This window comes from Gorilla gorilla, chromosome X, assembly GCF_029281585.2.
Source record: "Gorilla gorilla gorilla isolate KB3781 chromosome X, NHGRI_mGorGor1-v2.1_pri, whole genome shotgun sequence".
Classification (NCBI taxonomy): Eukaryota; Metazoa; Chordata; class Mammalia; order Primates; family Hominidae; genus Gorilla; species Gorilla gorilla.
This window is the reverse complement of record NC_073247.2, coordinates 68,798,412-68,824,396: the sequence shown is the minus strand read 5'-3', so window position 1 is coordinate 68,824,396 and position 25,985 is coordinate 68,798,412.

The window sequence follows — 25,985 nt, the reverse complement described above, 5'->3', positions numbered from 1 at the left end:
AAGTTTCTGAGAATGATTCTGTCTAGATTTTACATGATTATATTCCCGTTTCCAATGAAATCTTCACAGTTATCGAAATATCCACTTGCAGAGTCCACAAAAAGAGTGCTTCCAATCTGCTGTATCAAAAGAAAGGTTCAACTCTGTTATATGAGGACACACATCCCAATGAAGTTTCTGAGAATGCTTCTGTCTAGTTTTTATGGGAAGATATTTCCTTTTTCACCAAGGCCAGAAAGCGCTCGAAATGTCCACTTCCAGATACTACAGAAAGAGTGTTTCAAACCTGCTCTATGAAAGGGAATGTTCAAATCTGCGACTTTAAAGCAAACATCTCAAAGGAGCTTCTGAGAATGCTGCCGTCTACTTTTTATATGTAATCCCGTTTCCAACGAAGTCCTCAAATCTATCCAAATGCCCACTTGCAGATTCCATAAAAAGAGTGTTTCCAAACTGCTGTATCTTAAGACAGGTTATACTCTGTTAGTTGAGGACACACATCACAAATAAGTTTCTGAGAATGCTTCTGTCTAGTTTTTATGGGAAGATATTTCCTTTTTCACAATAGGCCTGAAAGCTCTGGAAATGTCCACTTCCAGATACTACAGAAAGAGTGTTTCAAACCTGCTCTATGAAAGGGAATGTCCAACACTGTGACTTAAAAGCAAGCATCACCAAGAAGCGTCTGAGAATGCTGCTGTCTACTTTTGATATGTAATCCCGTTTCCAACGAAATCCTCAAAGCTATCGAAATATCCACTTGCAGATTCTACAAAAAGAGTGTTTCCAATCTGCTGTATCAAAAGAAAGGTTCAACTCTGTTATATGAGGACACACATCCCAATGAAGTTTCTGAGAATGCTTCTGTCTTGTTTTTATGGGAAGATATTTCCTTTTTCACCGAGGCCAGAAAGCGCTCGAAATGTCCACTTCCAGATACTACAGAAAGAGTGTTTCAAACCTGCTCTATGAAAGGGAATGTTCAAATCTGCGACTTTAAAGCAAACATCTCAAAGGAGCTTCTGAGAATGCTGCTGTCTACTTTATACATGTAATCCCGTTTCCAAGGAAATCCACAAAGCTATCCAAATATCCACTTGCAGAGTCCACAAAAAGAGTGTTTCAAAACTGATCTATAAATAGAAAGGTTCAACTCTGTTAGTTGACTACATACATCACAAAGAAGTTTCTTAGAATGCTTCTGTCTAGTTTTTATGTGAAGTCATTTCCTCTTTCACCAAAGTTGTCAAAGTGCTCCAAATGTCCACTTCCAGATACAACAAAAAGCTTGTTCCAAACCTGCTCTAAGAAAGGGAATGTTCAACTCTGTGACTTGAATGCAGATATCACAAAGTAGTTTCTGAGAGTGCTTCTGTCTAGATTTAAGTTGAAGATATTCCCGTTTCCAACGAAATTGTTAGAGCTATCCAAATATCCACTTACAGATTCTACAAAAAGTGTTTCCAAACTGCTCTATCAAAAGAAAGATTGAACTTTGTTAGTTGAGGACACACATCACAAAGAAATTTCTGAGAATGCTTCTGTCTAGATTTAATATGAAATACTCCCGTTTCCAACAAAATCGTTAGAGCTATGGGAATATCCACTTGCAGATTCTACAAACTTAGTGTTTCAAAGCTGCACTGTAAGAAGAAAGGTTCCACTCTGTTAGCTGAGTACACACATCACAAACATGTTTCTGAGAATCCTTCTGTCTAGTTTTTATGGGAAGATATTTCCATTTTCACCATAGGCGACAAAGCGCTCCAAATGTCCATTTCCCGATACTACAAGAAGGGTGTTTCAAACTGGCTCTACGAAAGGGAATGTTCAAATCTACGAGTTGAATGACGAGATCACAAAGAAGTTTCTGAGAATGGTTCTGTCTAGGTTTTATATGAAGATATTTCCGTTTCCAACGAAATCCTCTAAGCTATCCAAATATTCTCTTGCAGATTCTACAAAAAGAGTGTTTCCAAAGTGATCTGTCAAAAGAAAGGTTGAACTCTGTTAGTTGAGGACACACATCACAAAGAAGTCTCTGAGAATGCTTCTGTCTAGATTTTATATGAAGATATTCCCGTTTCCAACGAAATCTTCACAGTTATCCAAGTATCCACTTGCAGATTCAACAAAAAGAGTGTTTGCAAACTGATCTGTCAAAAGAAATGTTGAACTCTGTTAATTGAGGACACACATACAAAGAAACCTCTGAGAATGCTTCTCTCTTGATTTTATATGAAGATATTCCCGTTTCCAACGAAATCTTCACAGTTATCCAAATATTCACTTGCAGATTCTACAAAAAGAGTGTTTCCAAACTGCTGTATCAAAAGAAAGGTTCAACTCTGTTAGTTGAGGACACACATCACAAAGAAGTTTCTGAGAATGCTTCTGTCTTGATTTTACATGAAGATATTCCCGTTTCCAATGAAATCTTCACAGTTATCCAAATATCCACTTGCGGATTCTCCAAAAAGAGTGTTTCCAAACAGCTGTATCAAAAGAAAGGTTCAACTCTGTTAGTTGAGGACACACATCCCAAATAAGTTTCTGAGAATGCTTCTGTCTAGTTTTTATTGGAAGATATTTCCTTTTTGACCATAGGCCTGAAAGGGCTCGAGATTTCCACTTCCAGATACTACCGAAAGAGTGTTTCAAACCTGCTCTATGAAAGGGAATGTTCAACTCTGTGACTTAAAAGCAAACATCACCAACAAGCTTCTGAGAATGCTGCAGTCTACTTTTGTTATGTAATCCCGTTTCCAACGAAATCCTCAAAGCTATCCAAATATCCACTTGCAGATTCTACAAAAAGAGTGTTTCCAAACTATTGTATCAAAAGACAGGTTGCAGTCTGTTAGTTGAGGCCACACATCACAAACAAGTTTATGAGAATACTTTTGTCTAGATTTTATGATGATATTCCCGTTTCCAATGAAATCCTCTAAGCTCTCCAAATTTCCACTTGCATATTCTACTAAAAGAGTGTTTCCAAACTGCTCTGTCAAAAGAAATGTTCAATTCTGTTAGTTGAGTACACACATCAAAAACTAGTTTCTGAGAATGCTTCTGTCTAGTTTTTATGGGGAGATATTTCCTTTTTCACCCTGGTCCTCAAAGCGCTCGAAATGTCCACTTCCAGATAACTCAAACGGAGTGTTTCAAACCTGCTCTATGAAAGGGAATGTTCAACACTGTGACTTAAAAGCAAACATCACAAAGAAGCTTCTGAGGATGCTGCTGTCTACTTTATATATGTAATCCCGTTTCCAACGAAATCCTCAAAGCTATCCAAATATCCACTTGCAGATTCCACAAAAGGGGTGTTTCCAAACTGCTGTATCATAAGACAGGTTGTACTCTGTTAGTTGAGGACACACATCACAAAGAAGTTTCTGAGAATGCTTCTGTCTAGATTTTACATGAAGATATTCCCTTTTCCAATGAAATCTTCGCAGTTATCCAAATATCCACTTACAGATTCTACAAAAAGCGTGTTTCCAAACTGCTGTATCAAAAGAAAGGTTCAACTCTGTTAGTTGAGGACACACATCCCAAATAAGTTTCTGAGAATGCTTCTGTCTAGTTTTTATTGGAAGATATTTCCTTTTTGACCATAGGCCTGAAAGGGCTCGAGATGTCCACTTCCAGATACTACAGAAAGAGTGTTTCAAACCTGCTCTATGAAAGGGAATGTTCAACTCTGTGACTTAAAAGCAAACATCACCAACAAGCTTCTGAGAATGCTGCAGTCTACTTTTGTTATATAATCCCATTTCCAACGAAATCCTCAAAGCTATCCAAATATCCACTTGCAGATTCTACAAAAAGAGTGTTTCCAAACTGTTGTATCAAAAGACAGGTTGCACTCTGTTAGTTGAGGCCACACATCACAAACAAGTTTATGAGAATACTTTTGTCTAGATTTTATGATGATATTCCCGTTTCCAATGAAATCCTCTAAGCTCTCCAAATTTCCACTTGCATATTCTACTAAAAGAGTGTTTCCAAACTGCTCTGTCAAAAGAAATGTTCAATTCTGTTAGTTGAGTACACACATCAAAAACTAGTTTCTGAGAATGCTTCTGTCTAGTTTTTATGGGGAGATATTTCCTTTTTCACCCTGGTCCTCAAAGCGCTCGAAATGTCCACTTCCAGATAACTCAAACGGAGTGTTTCAAACCTGCTCTATGAAAGGGAATGTTCAACACTGTGACTTAAAAGCAAACATCACAAAGAAGCTTCTGAGGATGCTGCTGTCTACTTTATATATGTAATCCCGTTTCCAACGAAATCCTCAAAGCTATCCAAATATCCACTTGCAGATTCCACAAAAGGGGTGTTTCCAAACTGCTGTATCATAAGACAGGTTGTACTCTGTTAGTTGAGGACACACATCACAAAGAAGTTTCTGAGAATGCTTCTGTCTAGATTTTACATGAAGATATTCCCTTTTCCAATGAAATCTTCGCAGTTATCCAAATATCCACTTACAGATTCTACAAAAAGCGTGTTTCCAAACTGCTGTATCAAAAGAAAGGTTCAACTCTGTTAGTTGAGGACACACATCCCAAATAAGTTTCTGAGAATGCTTCTGTCTAGTTTTTATTGGAAGATATTTCCTTTTTGACCATAGGCCTGAAAGGGCTCGAGATGTCCACTTCCAGATAATACAGAAAGAGTGTTTCAAACCTGCTCTATGAAAGGGAATGTTCAACTCTGTGACTTAAAAGCAAACATCACCAACAAGCTTCTGAGAATGCTGCAGTCTACTTTTGTTATATAATCCCATTTCCAACGAAATCCTCAAAGCTATCCAAATATCCACTTGCAGATTCTACAAAAAGAGTGTTTCCAAACTGTTGTATCAAAAGACAGGTTGCACTCTGTTAGTTGAGGCCACACATCACAAACAAGTTTATGAGAATACTTTTGTCTAGATTTTATGAAGATATTCCCGTTTCCAATGAAATCCTCTAAGCTCTCCAAATTTCCACTTGCATATTCTACTAAAAGAGTGTTTCCAAACTGCTCTGTCAAAAGAAATGTTCAATTCTGTTAGTTGAGTACACACATCAAAAACTAGTTTCTGAGAATGCTTCTGTCTAGTTTTTATGGGGAGATATTTCCTTTTTCACCCTGGTCCTCAAAGCACTCGAAATGTCCACTTCCAGATAACTCAAAAGGAGTGTTTCAAACCTGCTCTATGAAAGGGAATGTTCAACACTGTGACTTAAAAGCAAACATCACAAAGAAGCTTCTGAGGATGCTGCTGTCTACTTTATATATGTAATCCCGTTTCCAACGAAATCCTCAAAGCTATCCAAATATCCACTTGCAGATTCCACAAAAGGGGTGTTTCCAAACTGCTGTATCATAAGACAGGTTGTACTCTGTTAGTTGAGGACACACATGACAAAGAAGTTTCTGAGAATGCTTCTGTCTAGATTTTACATGAAGATATTCCCTTTTCCAATGAAATCTTCACAGTTATCCAAATATCCACTTACAGATTCTACAAAAAGCGTGTTTCCAAACTGCTGTATCAAAAGAAAGGTTCAACTCTGTTAGTTGAGGACACACATCCCAAAGAAGTTTCTGAGAATGCTTCCGTCTAGTTTTGATGGGAAGATATTTCCTTTTTCCCTATAATCCTGAAAGCCCTCGAAATGTCCACTTGCAGATACTACAGAAAGAGTTTTTCAAACCTGCTCTATGAAAGGGAATGTTCAACTCTGTGACTTAAAAGCAAACATCACAAAAAAGCTTCTGAGAATGCTGCCGTCTACTTTATATATTTAATCCCATTTCCAACGAAATCCTCAAAGCTATCCAAATATCAACTGGCAGATTCCAAAAAAAGAGAGTTTCAAAACTGATCTATAAATAGAATGCTTCAACTCGGTTAGCTGAGTACATACATCACAAAGAAGTTTCTGAGAATGCTTTTGTCTCGTTTTTATGGGAAGATATTTCCATTTTCACCATAGGCGTCAAAGTGCTCCAAATGTCCACTTCCCGATACTACACGAAGTGTGTTTCAAACTGACTCTATAAAAGGGAATCTTCAACTCTACGAGTTGAATGAAGAGATCACAAAGAAGTTTCTGAGAATGTTTCTGTCTAGATTTTATATGAAGATATTCCCGTTTCCAACGAAATCCTCAAAGCTATCCAAATATCCACTTACAGATCCCACTAAAAGAGTGTTTCCAAACTGCTGTATCATAAGACAGGTTGTACTCTGTTATTTGAGAACACACATCACAAAGAAGTTTCTGAGGATGATTCTGTCTAGATTTTACATGAATATATTCCCGTTTCCAACGAAATCTTCACAGTTATCGAAATATCCACTTGCAGAGTCCACAAAAAGAGTGCTTCCAATCTGCTGTATCAAAAGAAAGGTTCAACTCTGTTATATGAGGACACACATCCCAATGAAGTTTCTGAGAATGCTTCTGTCTAGTTTTTATGGGAAGATATTTCCTTTTTCACCGAGGCCAGAAAGCGCTCGAAATGTCCACTTCCAGATACTACAGAAAGAGTGTTTCAAACCTGCTCTATGAAAGGGAATGTTCAAATCTGCGACTTTAAAGCAAACATCTCAAAGGAGCTTCTGAGAATGCTGCTGTCTACTTTATACATGTAATCCCGTTTCCAAGGAAATCCACAAAGCTATCCAAATATCCACTTGCAGAGTCCACAAAAAGAGTGTTTCAAAACTGATCTATAAATAGAAAGGTTCAACTCTGTTAGTTGACTACATACATCACAAAGAAGTTTCTTAGAATGCTTCTGTCTAGTTTTTATGTGAAGTCATTTCCTCTTTCACCAAAGGCGTCAAAGTGCTCCAAATGTCCACTTCCAGATACAACAAAAAGCCTGTTCCAAACCTGCTCTAAGAAAGGGAATGTTCAACTCTGTGACTTGAATGCAGATATCACAAAGTAGTTTCTGAGAGTGCTTCTGTCTAGATTTAAGTTGAAGATATTCCCGTTTCCAGCGAAATTGTTAGAGCTATCCAAATATCCACTTACAGATTCTACAAAAAGTGTTTCCAAACTGCTCTATCAAAAGAAAGGTTGAACTTTGTTAGTTGAGGACACACATCACAAAGAAATTTCTGAGAATGCTTCTGTCTAGATTTAATATGAAATACTCCCGTTTCCAACAAAATCGTTAGAGCTATGGGAATATCCACTTGCAGATTCTACAAACTTAGTGTTTCAAAGCTGCACTGTAAGAAGAAAGGTTCCACTCTGTTAGCTGAGTACACACATCACAAACATGTTTCTGAGAATCCTTCTGTCTAGTTTTTATGGGAAGATATTTCCATTTTCACCATAGGCGACAAAGCGCTCCAAATGTCCATTTCCCGATACTACAAGAAGGGTGTTTCAAACCGGCTCTACGAAAGGGAATGTTCAACTCTACGAGTTGAATGACGAGATCACAAAGAAGTTTCTGAGAATGGTTCTGTCTAGGTTTTATATGAAGATATTTCCGTTTCCAACGAAATCCTCTAAGCTATCCAAATATTCTCTTGCAGATTCTACAAAAAGAGTGTTTCCAAAGTGATCTGTCAAAAGAAAGGTTGAACTCTGTTAGTTGAGGACACACATCACAAAGAAGTCTCTGAGAATGCTTCTGTCTAGATTTTATATGAAGATATTCCCGTTTCCAACGAAATCTTCACAGTTATCCAAGTATCCACTTGCAGATTCAACAAAAAGAGTGTTTGCAAACTGATCTGTCAAAAGAAATGTTGAACTCTGTTAATTGAGGACACACATCCAAAGAAACCTCTGAGAATGCTTCTCTCTTGATTTTATATGAAGATATTCCCGTTTCCAACGAAATCCTCAAAGCTATCCAAATATCCACTTGCAGATTCCACAAAAGGAGTGTTTCCAAACTGCTGTATCATAAGACAGGTTGTACTCTGTTAGTTGAGGACACACATCACAAAGAAGTTTCTGAGAATGCGTCTGTCTAGATTTTACATGAATATATTCCCGTTTCCAACGAAATCTTCACAGTTATCCAAATATCCATTTGCAGATACTCCAAAAAGAGTGTTTCCAAACTGCTGTATCAAAAGAAAGGTTCAACTCTGTTAGTTGAGGACACACATCCCAAAGAAGTTTCTGAGAATGCTTCTGTCTAGTTTTTATGGGAAGATATTTCCTTTTTCACCATAGGCCTGAAAGTGCTCGAAATGTCCACTTCCAGATACTACAGAAAGAGTGTTTCAAATCTGCTCTAAGAAAGGGAATGTTCAGCTTTGTGACTTGAATGCAGATATCACAAAGCAGTTTCTGAGAGTTCTTCTGTCTAGATTTTAGATGGAGATATTCCCGTTTCCAACGAAATCGTTAGAGCTAACCAAATATCCAGGTACATATTCTACAAAAAGTGTGTTTCCAAACTGCTCTATCAAAAGAAAGGTTGAACTCCGTTAGTTGAGGACACACATCACAAAGAAGTCTCTGAGAATGCTTCTGTCTAGATTTTACATAAAGATATTCCCGTTTCCAATGAAATCGTTAGAGCTATGGGAATATCCACTTGCAGATTCTACTAACTTAGTGTTTCAAAGCTGCTCTGTAAAAAGAAAGGTTCCACTCTGTTAGCTGAGTACACACATCACAAACATGTTTCTGAGAATCCTTCTGTCTAGTTTTTATGGGAAGATATTTCCATTTTCACCGTAGGCGTCAATTCGCTCCAAATGTCCACTTCCCGATACTACAAGAAGAGTGTTTCAAACCGGCTCTATGAAAGGGAATGTTCAACTCCACGAGTTGAATGAAGAGATCACAAAGAAGTTTCTGAGAATGCTTCTGTGTGGATTTTATATGAAGGTATTCCCGTTTCCAACGAAATCTTCACAGTTATCCAAATATACACTTGCAGATTCTGCAAAAAGAGTGTTTCCAAACTGCTGTATCAAAAGAAATGTTCAAATCTGTTAGTTGAGGACACACATCCCAAAGAAGTTTCTGAGAATTCTTGTGTCTAGTTTTTATGGGAAGATATTTCCTTTTTCACCATAGGCCTGAAAGTGCTCGAAATGTCCACTTCCAGATACGACAGAAAGAGTGTTTCAAACCTGCTCTATGAAAGGGAATGTTCAACTCTGTGACTTAAAAGCAAACATCACAAAGAAGCTTCTGAGATTGCTGCTGTCTACTTTTTACATGCAATCCCTTTTCCAACGAAATCCTCAAAGCTATCCAAACATCCACTTGCAGATTCCACAAAAAGAGTGCTTCAAAACTGATCTATAAATAGAGAGGTTCAACTCTGTTAGTTGAGTACATACATCACAAAGAAGTTTCTTAGCATGATTCTGTCAAGTTTTTATGGGAAGACATTTCCTTTTTCACCAAAGGCACCAAAGCACTCCAAATGTCCACTTCCAGATACTACAAAAAGACTGTTTCAAACATGCTCTAAGAAAGGGAATGTTCAACATTGTGACTTGAATGCAGATATCACAAAGTAGTTTCTGAGAGTGCTTCTGTCTAGATTTGAGATGCAGATATTCCCGTTTCCAATGAAATCGTTAGAGCTATCCAAGTATCCACTTAGAGATTCTACAAAAAGAGTGTTTCCAAACTGCTGTATCAAAAGAAAGGTTCAACTCTGTTAGTTGAGGACACACATCCCAAAGAAGTTTCTGAGAATGCTTCTGTCTGGTTTTTATGGGAAGATATATCCTTTTTCACCATAGGCCTGAAAGCGCTCGAAATGTCCACTTCCAGATACTACAGAAAGAGTGTTTCAAACCTGCTCTAAGAAAGGGAATCTTCAGCACTGTGACTTGAATGCAGATATCACAAAGTAATTTCTGGGAGTGCATCAGTCTAGATTTTAGATGGAGATATTCCCATTTCCAACGAAATCATTAGAGCTATCCAAATATCCACTTACAGATTCTACAAAAAGTGTGTTTCCAAGCGGCTCTATCAAAAGAAAGGTTGAACTCTGTTAGTTGAGGACACATATCACAAAGAAGTTTCTGATAATGCTTCTGTCTAGATTTTATATGAAGATATTCCCGTTTCCAACAAAATCTTCACAGTTATTCAAATATCCACTAGCAGATTCTACAAAAAGAGTGCTTCCAAACTGCTGTATCAAAAGAAAGGTTCAACTCTGTTTGTTGAGGACACACATCCCATATAAGTTTCTGAGAATGCTTCTGTCTAGTTTTTATGGGAAGATATTTTCTTTTACACCCTGGGCTTCAAAGCGCTCCAGATGTCCACTTCCAGATAATACAAAAAGTGTGTTTCAAACCTGCCCTAAGAAAGGGAATGTTCAGCTCTGTGACTTGAATGCAGATATCACAAAGTAGTTTCTGAGGGTGTTTCTGTCAAGATTTTAGATGGAGATATTCCCGTTTCCAACGAAATTGTTAGAGCTATCCAAATATCCAGTTACAGATTCAGCAAAAAGAGTGTTTCCAAACTGCTGTATTAAAGAATGGTTCAACTCTGTTAGTTGAGGACACACATTCCAAATAAGCTTCTTAGAATGCTTCTGTCTAGTTTTTATGGGAAGATATTTCCTTTTTTACCATAGGCCTGAAAGCGCTCGACATGTCCACTTCCAGATACTACAGAAAGAGTGTTTCAAACCTGCTCTATGAAAGGGAATGTTCAACTCTGTGACTTAAAAGCAAACATCACAAAGAAGCTTCTGAGAATGCTGCTGTCTACTTTTTACATGTACTCAAGTTTCCAACGAAATAATCAAAGCTATCCAAATATCCACTTGCAGATTCCACAAAAAGAGTGTTTCAAAGCTGATCTGTAAATAGAAAGGTTCAAATCTGTTAGCTGAGTACATACATCACAAACAAGTTTATGAGAATGCTTCTATCTAGTTGTTATGGGAAGACATTTCCTATTTCACCAAAGGGGTCAAAGCGCTCCAAATGTCCACTTACAGATACTACAAAAAGCCTGTTCCAAACCTGCTCCAAGAAAGGGAATGTTCAACTCTGTGACTTGAATGCAGATATCACAAAGTAGTTTCTGAGAGTGCTTCTCTCTAGAAGCACTTAGATGAAGATATTCCCGTTTCCAACGAAATCGTTAGAGCTATCCAAATATCCACTTAGAGATTCTACAAAAAGTGTGTTTCCAAACTGCTCTATCAAAAGAAAGGTTGAACTCTGTTAGTTGAGGACACACATCACAAAGTAGTTTCTGAGAATGCTTCTGTCTGGATTTAATATGAAGATATTCCCGATTCCAAAGAAATCGTTAGAGCTATGGGAATATCCACATGCAGATTCTACAAATTTAGTGTTTCAAAGCTGCTCTGTAAAAAGTAAGGTTCCACTGTGTTAGCTGAGTACACACTTCACAAACATGTTTCTGAGAATCCTTCTGTCTAGTTTTTATGGGAAGATATTTCCATTTTCACCATAGGCGTCAAAGCACTCAAAATGTCCACTTCCCGATACTACAAGAAGATTGTTTCAAACCGTCTCTATGAAAGGGAATGTTCAACTCTTCGAGTTGAATGAAGAGATCACAAAGACATTTCGGAGAATGCTTCTGTCTAGATTTTATTTGAAGATATTCCCGTTTACAACGAAATCCTCAAAGCTAACCAAATATCCACTGGCAGATTCTACAAAAAGAGTGTTTCCAAACTGCTGTGTCAAAAGAATGGTTCAACTCTGTTAGTTGAGGACACACATCCCAAATAAGTTTCTGAGAATGCTTCTGTATACTTTTTTATGTGATGATATTTCCTTTTTTACCATAGGCCTGAAAGCGCTCGAAATGTCCACTTCCAGACACTACAGAAAGAGTGTTTCAAACCTGCTCTATGAAAGGGAATGTTCAACCCTGTGACTTAAAAGCAAACATCACAAAGAAGCTTCTGAGAATGCTGCTGTCTACTTTTTACATGTACTCAAGTTTCCAACGAAATAATCAAACTATCCAAATATCCACTTGCAGATTCCACAAAAAGAGTGTTTCAAAACTGATCTGTAAATTGAAAGGTTAAAATTTGTTAGTTGAGTACATACATCACAAAGAAGTTTTTGAGAATGCTTCTGTCTAGTTTTTATGGGAAGACATTTCCTTTTTCACCAAAGGGATCAAACCGCTCCAAAAGTCCACTTCCGGATACTACAAAAAGCCTGTTCCAAACCTGCTCTAACAAAGGGAATGTTCAACTCTGTGACTTGAATGCAGATATCACAAAGTAGTTTCTGAGAGTGCTTCTCTCTAGAAGCACTTAGATGAAGATATTCCCGTTTCCAACGAAATCGTTAGAGCTATCCAAATATCCACTTAGAGATTCTACAAGAAGTGTGTTTCCAAACTGCTCTATCAAAAGAAAGGTTGAACTTTGTTAGTTGAGGACACACATCACAAAGAAGTTTCTGAGAATGCTTCTGTCTAGATTTTATATGAACGTATCCCCGATTCCAAAGAAATCATTAGAGCTATGTGAATATCCACTTGCAGATTCTACAAACTTAGTGTTTCAAAGCTGCTCTGTAAAAAGTAAGGTTCCACTGTGTTAGCTGAGTACACACTTCACAAACATGTTTCTGAGAATCCTTCTGTCTAGTTTTTATGGGAAGATATTTCCATTTTCACCATGGGCGTCAAAGCGCTCAAAATGTCCACTTCCCGATACTACAAGAAGAGTGTTTCAAACCGTCTCTATGAAAGGGAATGTTCAACTCTTCGAGTTGAATGAAGAGATCAAAAAGACATTTCGGAGAATGCTTCTGTCTAGATTTTATTTGAAGATATTCCCGTTTAAAACGAAATCCTCAAAGCTAACCAAATATCCACTTGCAGATTCTACAAAAAGAGAGTTTCCAAACTGCTCTATCAAAAGAAAGGTTGAACTCTGTTAGTTGAGGACACACATCACAAAGAAGTTTGTGAGAATGCTTCTGTCTAGATTTTACAAGAATACATTCCCGTTTCCAACGAAATCTTCACAGTTATCCAAATATCCACTTGCAGAATCTCCAAAAAGTGTGTTTCCAAACTGCTGTATCAAAAGAAAGGTTCAACTCTGTTAGTTGAGTACATGCATCAGAAAGAACTTTCTTAGAATGCTTCTGTCTAGTTTTTATGGGAAGATATTTCCTTTTTTACCATAGGCCTGAAAGCGCTCGACATGTCCACTTCCGGATACTACAGAAAGAGTGTTTCAAACCTGCTCTATGAAAGGGAATGTTCAACTCTGTGACTTAAAAGCAAACATCACAAAGAAGCTTCTGAGAATGCTGCTGTCTACTTTTTACATGTACTCAAGTTTCCAACGAAATAATCAAAGCTATCCAAATATCCACTTGCAGATTCCACAAAAAGAGTGTTTCAAAACTGATCTGTAAATAGAAAGGTTCAAATCTGTTAGCTGAGTACATACATCACAAACAAGTTTATGAGAATGCTTCTATCTAGTTGTTATGGGAAGACATTTCCTATTTCACCAAAGGGGTCAAAGCGCTCCAAATGTCCACTTACAGATACTACAAAAAGCCTGTTCCAAACCTGCTCCAAGAAAGGGAATGTTCAACTCTGTGACTTGAATGCAGATATCACAAAGTAGTTTCTGAGAGTGCTTCTCTCTAGAAGCACTTAGATGAAGATATTCCCGTTTCCAACGAAATCGTTAGAGCTATCCAAATATCCACTTAGAGATTCTACAAAAAGTGTGTTTCCAAACTGCTCTATCAAAAGAAAGGTTGAACTCTGTTAGTTGAGGACACACATCACAAAGTAGTTTCTGAGAATGCTTCTGTCTGGATTTAATATGAAGATATTCCCGATTCCAAAGAAATCGTTAGAGCTATGGGAATATCCACATGCAGATTCTACAAATTTAGTGTTTCAAAGCTGCTCTGTAAAAAGTAAGGTTCCACTGTGTTAGCTGAGTACACACTTCACAAACATGTTTCTGAGAATCCTTCTGTCTAGTTTTTATGGGAAGATATTTCCATTTTCACCATAGGCGTCAAAGCACTCAAAATGTCCACTTCCCGATACTACAAGAAGATTGTTTCAAACCGTCTCTATGAAAGGGAATGTTCAACTCTTCGAGTTGAATGAAGAGATCACAAAGACATTTCGGAGAATGCTTCTGTCTAGATTTTATTTGAAGATATTCCCGTTTACAACGAAATCCTCAAAGCTAACCAAATATCCACTGGCAGATTCTACAAAAAGAGTGTTTCCAAACTGCTGTGTCAAAAGAATGGTTCAACTCTGTTAGTTGAGGACACACATCCCAAATAAGTTTCTGAGAATGCTTCTGTATACTTTTTTATGTGATGATATTTCCTTTTTTACCATAGGCCTGAAAGCGCTCGACATGTCCACTTCCAGACACTACAGAAAGAGTGTTTCAAACCTGCTCTATGAAAGGGAATGTTCAACTCTGTGACTTAAAAGCAAACATCACAAAGAAGCTTCTGAGAATGCTGCTGTCTACTTTTTACATGTACTCAAGTTTCCAACGAAATAATCAAAGCTATCCAAATATCCACTTGCAGATTCCACAAAAAGAGTGTTTCAAAACTGATCTGTAAATAGAAAGGTTCAAATCTGTTAGTTGAGTACATACATCACAAAGAAGTTTATGAGAATGCTTCTATCTAGTTGTTATGGGAAGACATTTCCTTTTTCACCAAAGGGGTCAAAGCGCTCCAAATGTCCACTTCCAGATACTACAAAAAGCCTGTTCCAAACCTGCTCCAAGAAAGGGAATGTTCAACTCTGTGACTTGAATGCAGATATCACAAAGTAGTTTCTGAGAGTGCTTCTCTCTAGATTTTAGATGAAGATATTCCCGTTTTCAACGAAATCGTTAGAGCTATCCAAATATCCACTTAGAGATTCTACAAAAAGTGAGTTTCCAAACTGCTCTATCAAAAGATAGGTTGAACTCTGTTAGTTGAGGACACACATCACAAAGTAGTTTCTGAGAATGCTTCTGTCTAGGTTTTATATGAAGATATTCCCGATTCCAAAGAAATCGTTAGAGCTATGGGAATATCCACATGCAGATTCTACAAATTTAGTGTTTCAAAGCTGCTCTGTAAAAAGTAAGGTTCCACTGTGTTAGCTGAGTACACACTTCACAAACATGTTTCTGAGAATCCTTCTGTCTAGTTTTTATGGGAAGATATTTCCATTTTCACCATAGGCGTCAAAGCACTCAAAATGTCCACTTCCCGATACTACAAGAAGATTGTTTCAAACCGTCTCTATGAAAGGGAATGTTCAACTCTTCGAGTTGAATGAAGAGATCACAAAGACATTTCAGAGAATGCTTCTGTCTAGATTTTATTTGAAGATATTCCCGTTTACAACGAAATCCTCAAAGCTAACCAAATATCCACTGGCAGATTCTACAAAAAGAGTGTTTCCAAACGGCTGTGTCAAAAGAATGGTTCAACTCTGTTAGTTGAGGACACACATCCCAAATAAGTTTCTGAGAATGCTTCTGTATAGTTTTTTATGTGATGATATTTCCTTTTTTACCATAGGCCTGAAAGCGCTCGAAATGTCCACTTCCAGATACTACAGAAAGAGTGTTTCAAACCTGCTCTATGAAAGGGAATGTTCAACTCTGTGACTTAAAAGCAAACATCACAAAGAAGCTTCTGAGAATGCTGCTGTCTACTTTTTACATGTACTCAAGTTTCCAACGAAATAATCAAACTATCCAAATATCCACTTGCAGATTCCACAAAAAGAGTGTTTCAAAACTGATCTGTAAATTGAAAGGTTAAAATTTGTTAGTTGAGTACATACATCACAAAGAAGTTTATGAGAATGCTTCTGTCTAGTTTTTATGGGAAGACATTTCCTTTTTCACCAAAGGGATCAAACCGCTCCAAAAGTCCACTTCCGGATACTACAAAAAGCCTGTTCCAAACCTGCTCTAACAAAGGGAATGTTCAACTCTGTGACTTGAATGCAGATATCACAAAGTAGTTTCTGAGAGTGCTTCTCTCTAGAAGCACTTAGATGAAGATATTCCCGTTTCCAACGAAATCGTTAGAGCTATCCAAATATCCACTTAGAGATTCTACAAGAAGTGTATTTACAAACTTCTCTATCAAAAGAAAGGTTGAACTTTGTTAGTTGAGGACACACATCACAAAGAAGTTTCTGAGAATGCTTCTGTCTAGATTTTATATGAACATATCCCCGATTCCAAAGAAATCATTAGAGCTATGGGAATATCCACTTGCAGATTCTACAAACTTAGTGTTTCAAAGCTGCTCTGTAAAAAGTAAGGTTCCACTGTGTTAGCTGAGTACACACTTCACAAACATGTTTCTGAGAATCCTTCTGTCTAGTTTTTACGGGAAGATATTTCCATTTTCACCATGGGTGTCAAAGCGCTCAAAATGTCCACTTCCCGATACTACAAGAAGAGTGTTTCAAACAGTCTCTATGAAAGGGAATGTTCAACTCTTCGAGTTGAAAGAAGAGATCACAAAGACATTTCGGAGAATGCTTCTGTCTAGATTTTATTTGAAGATATTCCCGTTTAAAACGAAATCCTCAAAGCTAACCAAATATCCACTTGCAGATTCTACAAAAAGAGTGTTTCCAAACTGCTCTATCAAAAGAAAGGTTGAACTCTGTTAGTTGAGGACACACATCACAAAGAAGTTTCTGAGAATGCTTCTGTATACTTTTTTATGTGATGATATTTCCTTTTTTACCATAGGCCTGAAAGCGCTCGACATGTCCACTTCCAGACACTACAGAAAGAGTGTTTCAAACCTGCTCTATGAAAGGGAATGTTCAACTCTGTGACTTAAAAGCAAACATCACAAAGAAGCTTCTGAGAATGCTGCTGTCTACTTTTTACATGTACTCAAGTTTCCAACGAAATAATCAAACTATCCAAATATCCACTTGCAGATTCCACAAAAAGAGTGTTTCAAAACTGATCTGTAAATTGAAAGGTTAAAATTTGTTAGTTGAGTACATACATCACAAAGAAGTTTTTGAGAATGCTTCTGTCTAGTTTTTATGGGAAGACATTTCCTTTTTCACCAAAGGGATCAAACCGCTCCAAAAGTCCACTTCCGGATACTACAAAAAGCCTGTTCCAAACCTGCTCTAACAAAGGGAATGTTCAACTCTGTGACTTGAATGCAGATATCACAAAGTAGTTTCTGAGAGTGCTTCTCTCTAGAAGCACTTAGATGAAGATATTCCCGTTTCCAACGAAATCGTTAGAGCTATCCAAATATCCACTTAGAGATTCTACAAGAAGTGTGTTTCCAAACTGCTCTATCAAAAGAAAGGTTGAACTTTGTTAGTTGAGGACACACATCACAAAGAAGTTTCTGAGAATGCTTCTGTCTAGATTTTATATGAACATATCCCCGATTCCAAAGAAATCATTAGAGCTATGGGAATATCCACTTGCAGATTCTACAAACTTAGTGTTTCAAAGCTGCTCTGTAAAAAGTAAGGTTCCACTGTGTTAGCTGAGTACACACTTCACAAACATGTTTCTGAGAATCCTTCTGTCTAGTTTTTATGGGAAGATATTTCCATTTTCACCATGGGCGTCAAAGCGCTCAAAATGTCCACTTCCCGATACTACAAGAAGAGTGTTTCAAACCGTCTCTATGAAAGGGAATGTTCAACTCTTCGAGTTGAATGAAGAGATCACAAAGACATTTCGGAGAATGCTTCTGTCTAGATTTTATTTGAAGATATTCCCGTTTAAAACGAAATCCTCAAAGCTAACCAAATATCCACTTGCAGATTCTACAAAAAGAGTGTTTCCAAACTGCTCTATCAAAAGAAAGGTTGAACTCTTTTAGTTGAGGACACACATCACAAAGAAGTTTGTGAGAATGCTTCTGTCTAGATTTTACAAGAATACATTCCCGTTTCCAACGAAATCTTCACAGTTATCCAAATATCGACTTACAGAATCTCCAAAAAGTGTGTTTCCAAACTGCTGTATCAAAAGAAAGGTTCAACTCTGTTAGTTGAGTACATACATCAGAAAGAACTTTCTTAGAATGCTTCTGTCTAGTTTTTATGGGAAGATATTTCCTTTTTTACCATAGGCCTGAAAGCGCTCGACATGTCCACTTCCAGATACTACAGAAAGAGTGTTTCAAACCTGCTCTATGAAAGGGAATGTTCAACTCTGTGACTTAAAAGCAAACATCACAAAGAAGCTTCTGAGAATGCTGCTGTCTACTTTTTACATGTACTCAAGTTTCCAACGAAATAATCAAAGCTATCCAAATATCCACTTGCAGATTCCACAAAAAGAGTGTTTCAAAACTGATCTGTAAATAGAAAGGTTCAAATCTGTTAGTTGAGTACATACATCACAAAGAAGTTTATGAGAATGCTTCTATCTAGTTTTTATGGGAAGACATTTCCTTTTTCACCAAAGGGGTCAAAGCGCTCCAAATGTCCACTTCCAGATACTACAAAAAGCCTGTTCCAAACCTGCTCCAAGAAAGGGAATGTTCAACTCTGTGACTTGAATGCAGATATCACAAAGTAGTTTCTGAGAGTGCTTCTCTCTAGAAGCACTTAGATGAAGATATTCCCGTTTCCAACGAAATCGTTAGAGCTATCCAAATATCCACTTAGAGATTCTACAAAAAGTGTGTTTCCAAACTGCTCTATCAAAAGAAAGGTTGAACTCTGTTAGTTGAGGACACACATCACAAAGTAGTTTCTGAGAATGCTTCTGTCTAGATTTTATATGAAGATATTCCCGATTCCAAAGAAATCGTTAGAGCTATGGGAATATCCACATGCAGATTCTACAAATTTAGTGTTTCAAAGCTGCTCTGTAAAAAGTAAGGTTCCACTGTGTTAGCTGAGTACACACTTCACAAACATGTTTCTGAGAATCCTTCTGTCTAGTTTTTATGGGAAGATATTTCCATTTTCACCATAGGCGTCAAAGCACTCAAAATGTCCACTTCCCGATACTACAAGAAGATTGTTTCAAACCGTCTCTATGAAAGGGAATGTTCAACTCTTCGAGTTGAATGAAGAGATCACAAAGACATTTCAGAGAATGCTTCTGTCTAGACTTTATTTGAAGATATTCCCGTTTACAACGAAATCCTCAAAGCTAACCAAATATCCACTGGCAGATTCTACAAAAAGAGTGTTTCCAAACGGCTGTGTCAAAAGAATGGTTCAACTCTGTTAGTTGAGGACACACATCCCAAATAAGTTTCTGAGAATGCTTCTGTATAGTTTTTTATGTGATGATATTTCCTTTTTTACCATAGGCCTGAAAGCGCTCGACATGTCCACTTCCAGATACTACAGAAAGAGTGTTTCAAACCTGCTCTATGAAAGGGAATGTTCAACTCTGTGACTTAAAAGCAAACATCACAAAGAAGCTTCTGAGAATGCTGCTGTCTACTTTTTACATGTACTCAAGTTTCCAACGAAATAATCAAAGCTATCCAAATATCCACTTGCAGATTCCACAAAAAGAGTGTTTCAAAACTGATCTGTAAATAGAAAGGTTCAAATCTGTTAGTTGAGTACATACATCACAAAGAAGTTTATGAGAATGCTTCTATCTAGTTTTTATGGGAAGACATTTCCTTTTTCACCAAAGGGGTCAAAGCGCTCCAAATGTCCACTTCCAGATACTACAAAAAGCCTGTTCCAAACCTGCTCCAAGAAAGGGAATGTTCAACTCTGTGACTTGAATGCAGATATCACAAAGTAGTTTCTGAGAGTGCTTCTCTCTAGATTTTAGATGAAGATATTCCCGTTTTCAACGAAATCGTTAGAGCTATCCAAATATCCACTTAGAGATTCTACAAAAAGTGTGTTTCCAAACTGCTCTATCAAAAGAAAGGTTGAACTCTGTTAGTTGAGGACACACATCACAAAGTAGTTTCTGAGAATGCTTCTGTCTAGGTTTTATATGAAGATATTCCCGATTCCAAAGAAATCGTTAGAGCTATGGGAATATCCACATGCAGATTCTACAAATTTAGTGTTTCAAAGCTGCTCTGTAAAAAGTAAGGTTCCACTGTGTTAGCTGAGTACACACTTCACAAACATGTTTCTGAGAATCCTTCTGTCTAGTTTTTATGGGAAGATATTTCCATTTTCACCATAGGCGTCAAAGCACTCAAAATGTCCACTTCCCGATACTACAAGAAGATTGTTTCAAACCGTCTCTATGAAAGGGAATGTTCAACTCTTCGAGTTGAATGAAGAGATCACAAAGACATTTCGGAGAATGCTTCTGTCTAGATTTTATTTGAAGATATTCCCGTTTACAACGAAATCCTCAAAGCTAACCAAATATCCACTGGCAGATTCTACAAAAAGAGTGTTTCCAAACTGCTCTATCAAAAGAAAGGTTGAACTCTGTTAGTTGAGGACACACATCACAAAGAAGTTTGTGAGAATGCTTCTGTCTAGATTTTAGATGAATATATTCCCGTTTCCAACGAAATCTTCACAGTTATCCAAATATCCACTTGCAGAATCTCCAAAAAGTGTGTTTCCAAACTGCTGTATCAAAAGAAAGGTTCAACTCTGTTAGTTGAGTACATACATCAGAAAGAACTTTCTTAGAATGCTTCTGTCTAGTTTTTATGGGAAGATATTTCCTTTTTTACCATAGGCCTGAAAGCGCTCGACATGTCCACTTCCAGATACTACAGAAAGAGTGTTTCAAACCTGCTCTATGAAAGGGAATGTTCAACTCTGTGACTTAAAAGCAAACATCACAAAGAAGCTTCTGAGAATGCTGCTGTCTACTTTTTACATGTACTCAAGTTTCCAACGAAATAATCAAACTATCCAAATATCCACTTGCAGATTCCACAAAAAGAGTGTTTCAAAACTGATCTGTAAATTGAAAGGTTAAAATTTGTTAGTTGAGTACATACATCACAAAGAAGTTTATGAGAATGCTTCTGTCTAGTTTTTATGGGAAGACATTTCCTTTTTCACCAAAGGGATCAAACCGCTCCAAAAGTCCACTTCCGGATACTACAAAAAGCCTGTTCCAAACCTGCTCTAACAAAGGGAATGTTCAACTCTGTGACTTGAATGCAGATATCACAAAGTAGTTTCTGAGAGTGCTTCTCTCTAGAAGCACTTAGATGAAGATATTCCCGTTTCCAACGAAATCGTTAGAGCTATCCAAATATCCACTTAGAGATTCTACAAGAAGTGTGTTTCCAAACTGCTCTATCAAAAGAAAGGTTGAACTTTGTTAGTTGAGGACACACATCACAAAGAAGTTTCTGAGAATGCTTCTGTCTAGATTTTATATGAACATATCCCCGATTCCAAAGAAATCATTAGAGCTATGGGAATATCCACATGCAGATTCTACAAACTTAGTGTTTCAAAGCTGCTCTGTAAAAAGTAAGGTTCCACTGTGTTAGCTGAGTACACACTTCACAAACATGTTTCTGAGAATCCTTCTGTCTAGTTTTTATAGGAAGATATTTCCATTTTCACCATGGGCGTCAAAGCGCTCAAAATGTCCAATTCCCGATACTACAAGAAGAGTGTTTCAAACTGTCTCTATGAAAGGGAATGTTCAACTCTTCGAGTTGAATGAAGAGATCACAAAGACATTTCGGAGAATGCTTCTGTCTAGATTTTATTTGAAGATATTCCCGTTTAAAACGAAATCCTCAAAGCTAACCAAATATCCACTTGCAGATTTTACAAAAAGAGTGTTTCCAAACTGCTCTATCAAAAGAAAGGTTGAACTCTGTTAGTTGAGGACACACATCACAAAGAAGTTTGTGAGAATGCTTCTGTCGAGATTTTACAAGAATACATTCCCGTTTCCAACGAAATCTTCACAGTTATCCAAATATCCACTTGCAGAATCTCCAAAAAGTGTGTTTCCAAACTGCTGTATCAAAAGAAAGGTTCAACTCTGTTAGTTGAGTACATACATCAGAAAGAACTTTCTTAGAATGCTTCTGTCTAGTTTTTATGGGAAGATATTTCCTTTTTTACCATAGGCCTGAAAGCGCTCGACATGTCCACTTCCAGATACTACAGAAAGAGTGTTTCAAACCTGCTCTATGAAAGGGAATGTTCAACTCTGTGACTTAAAAGCAAACATCACAAAGAAGCTTCTGAGAATGCTGCTGTCTACTTTTTACATGTACTCAAGTTTCCAACGAAATAATCAAAGCTATCCAAATATCCACTTGCAGATTCCACAAAAAGAGTGTTTCAAAACTGATCTGTAAATAGAAAGGTTCAAATCTGTTAGTTGAGTACATACATCACAAAGAAGTTTATGAGAATGCTTCTATCTAGATTTTATGGGAAGACATTTCCTTTTTCACCAAAGGGGTCAAAGCGCTCCAAATGTCCACTTACAGATACTACAAAAAGCCTGTTCCAAACCTGCTCCAAGAAAGGGAATGTTCAACTCTGTGACTTGAATGCAGATATCACAAAGTAGTTTCTGAGAGTGCTTCTCTCTAGATTTTAGATGAAGATATTCCCGTTTTCAACGAAATCGTTAGAGCTATCCAAATATCCACTTAGAGATTCTACAAAAAGTGTGTTTCCAAACTGCTCTATCAAAAGAAAGGTTGAACTCTGTTAGTTGAGGACACACATCACAAAGTAGTTTCTGAGAATGCTTCTGTCTAGGTTTTATATGAAGATATTCCCGATTCCAAAGAAATCGTTAGAGCTATGGGAATATCCACATGCAGATTCTACAAATTTAGTGTTTCAAAGCTGCTCTGTAAAAAGTAAGGTTCCACTGTGTTAGCTGAGTACACACTTCACAAACATGTTTCTGAGAATCCTTCTGTCTAGTTTTTATGGGAAGATATTTCCATTTTCACCATAGGCGTCAAAGCACTCAAAATGTCCACTTCCCGATACTACAAGAAGATTGTTTCAAACCGTCTCTATGAAAGGGAATGTTCAACTCTTCGAGTTGAATGAAGAGATCACAAAGACATTTCGGAGAATGCTTCTGTCTAGATTTTATTTGAAGATATTCCCGTTTAAAACGAAATCCTCAAAGCTAACCAAATATCCACTTGCAGATTCTACAAAAAGAGTGTTTCCAAACTGCTCTATCAAAAGAAAGGTTGAACTCTGTTAGTTGAGGACACACATCACAAAGAAGTTTGTGAGAATGCTTCTGTCTAGATTTTAGATGAATATATTCCCATTTCCAACGAAATCTTCACAGTTATCCAAATATCCACTTGCAGAATCTCCAAAAAGTGTGTTTCCAAACTGCTGTATCAAAAGAAAGGTTCAACTCTGTTAGTTGAGTACATACATCAGAAAGAACTTTCTTAGAATGCTTCTGTCTAGTTTTTATGGGAAGATATTTCCTTTTTTACCATAGGCCTGAAAGCGCTCGACATGTCCACTTCCAGATACTACAGAAAGAGTGTTTCAAACCTGCTCTATGAAAGGGAATGTTCAACTCTGTGACTTAAAAGCAAACATCACAAAGAAGCTTCTGAGAATGCTGCTGTCTACTTTTTACATGTACTCAAGTTTCCAACGAAATAATCAAACTATCCAAATATCCACTTGCAGATTCCACAAAAAGAGTGTTTCAAAACTGATCTGTAAATTGAAAGGTTAAAATTTGTTAGTTGAGTACATACATCACAAAGAAGTTTATGAGAATGCTTCTGTCTAGTTTTTATGGGAAGACATTTCCTTTTTCACCAAAGGGATCAAACCGCTCCAAAAGTCCACTTCCGGATACTACAAAAAGCCTGTTCCAAACCTGCTCTAACAAAGGGAATGTTCAACTCTGTGACTTGAATGCAGATATCACAAAGTAGTTTCTGAGAGTGCTTCTCTCTAGAAGCACTTAGATGAAGATATTCCCGTTTCCAACGAAATCGTTAGAGCTATCCAAATATCCACTTAGGGATTCTACAAGAAGTGTGTTTCCAAACTGCTCTATCAAAAGAAAGGTTGAACTTTGTTAGTTGAGGACACACATCACAAAGAAGTTTCTGAGAATGCTTCTGTCTAGATTTTATATGAACATATCCCCGATTCCAAAGAAATCATTAGAGCTATGGGAATATCCACATGCAGATTCTACAAACTTAGTGTTTCAAAGCTGCTCTGTAAAAAGTAAGGTTCCACTGTGTTAGCTGAGTACACACTTCACAAACATGTTTCTGAGAATCCTTCTGTCTAGTTTTTATAGGAAGATATTTCCATTTTCACCATGGGCGTCAAAGCGCTCAAAATGTCCACTTCCCGATACTACAAGAAGAGTGTTTCAAACCGTCTCTATGAAAGGGAATGTTCAACCCTTCGAGTTGAATGAAGAGATCACAAAGACATTTCGGAGAATGCTTCTGTCTAGATTTTATTTGAAGATATTCCCGTTTAAAACGAAATCCTCAAAGCTAACCAAATATCCACTTGCAGATTCTACAAAAAGAGTGTTTCCAAACTGCTCTATCAAAAGAAAGGTTGAACTCTGTTAGTTGAGGACACACATCACAAAGAAGTTTGTGAGAATGCTTCTGTCGAGATTTTACAAGAATACATTCCCGTTTCCAACGAAATCTTCACAGTTATCCAAATATCCACTTGCAGAATCTCCAAAAAGTGTGTTTCCAAACTGCTGTATCAAAAGAAAGGTTCAACTCTGTTAGTTGAGTACATACATCAGAAAGAACTTTCTTAGAATGCTTCTGTCTAGTTTTTATGGGAAGATATTTCCTTTTTTACCATAGGCCTGAAAGCGCTCGACATGTCCACTTCCAGATACTACAGAAAGAGTGTTTCAAACCTGCTCTATGAAAGGGAATGTTCAACTCTGTGACTTAAAAGCAAACATCACAAAGAAGCTTCTGAGAATGCTGCTGTCTACTTTTTACATGTACTCAAGTTTCCAACGAAATAATCAAAGCTATCCAAATATCCACTTGCAGATTCCACAAAAAGAGTGTTTCAAAACTGATCTGTAAATAGAAAGGTTCAAATCTGTTAGTTGAGTACATACATCACAAAGAAGTTTATGAGAATGCTTCTATCTAGTTTTTATGGGAAGACATTTCCTTTTTCACCAAAGGGGTCAAAGCGCTCCAAATGTCCACTTCCAGATACTACAAAAAGCCTGTTCCAAACCTGCTCCGAGAAACGGAATGTTCAACTCTGTGACTTGAATGCAGATATCACAAAGTAGTTTCTGAGAGTGCTTCTCTCTAGAAGGACTTAGATGAAGATATTCCCGTTTCCAACGAAATCGTTAGAGCTATCCAAATATCCACTTAGAGATTCTACAAAAAGTGTGTTTCCAAACTGCTCTATCAAAAGAAAGGTTGAACTCTGTTAGTTGAGGACACACATCACAAAGTAGTTTCTGAGAATGCTTCTGTCTAGATTTTATATGAAGATATTCCCGATTCCAAAGAAATCGTTAGAGCTATGGGAATATCCACATGCAGATTCTACAAATTTAGTGTTTCAAAGCTGCTCTGTAAAAAGTAAGGTTCCACTGTGTTAGCTGAGTACACACTTCACAAACATGTTTCTGAGAATCCTTCTGTCTAGTTTTTATGGGAAGATATTTCCATTTTCACCATAGGCGTCAAAGCACTCAAAATGTCCACTTCCCGATACTACAAGAAGAGTGTTTCAAACCGTCTCTATGAAAGGGAATGTTCAACTCTTCGAGTTGAATGAGGAGATCACAAAGACATTTCGGAGAATGCTTCTGTCTAGATTTTATTTGAAGATATTCCCGTTTACAACGAAATCCTCAAAGCTAACCAAATATCCACTGGCAGATTCTACAAAAAGAGTGTTTCCAAACTGCTGTGTCAAAAGAATGGTTCAACTCTGTTAGTTGAGGTCACACATCCCAAATAAGTTTCTGAGAATGCTTCTGTATAGTTTTTTATGTGATGATATTTCCTTTTTTACCATAGGCCTGAAAGCGCTCGACAT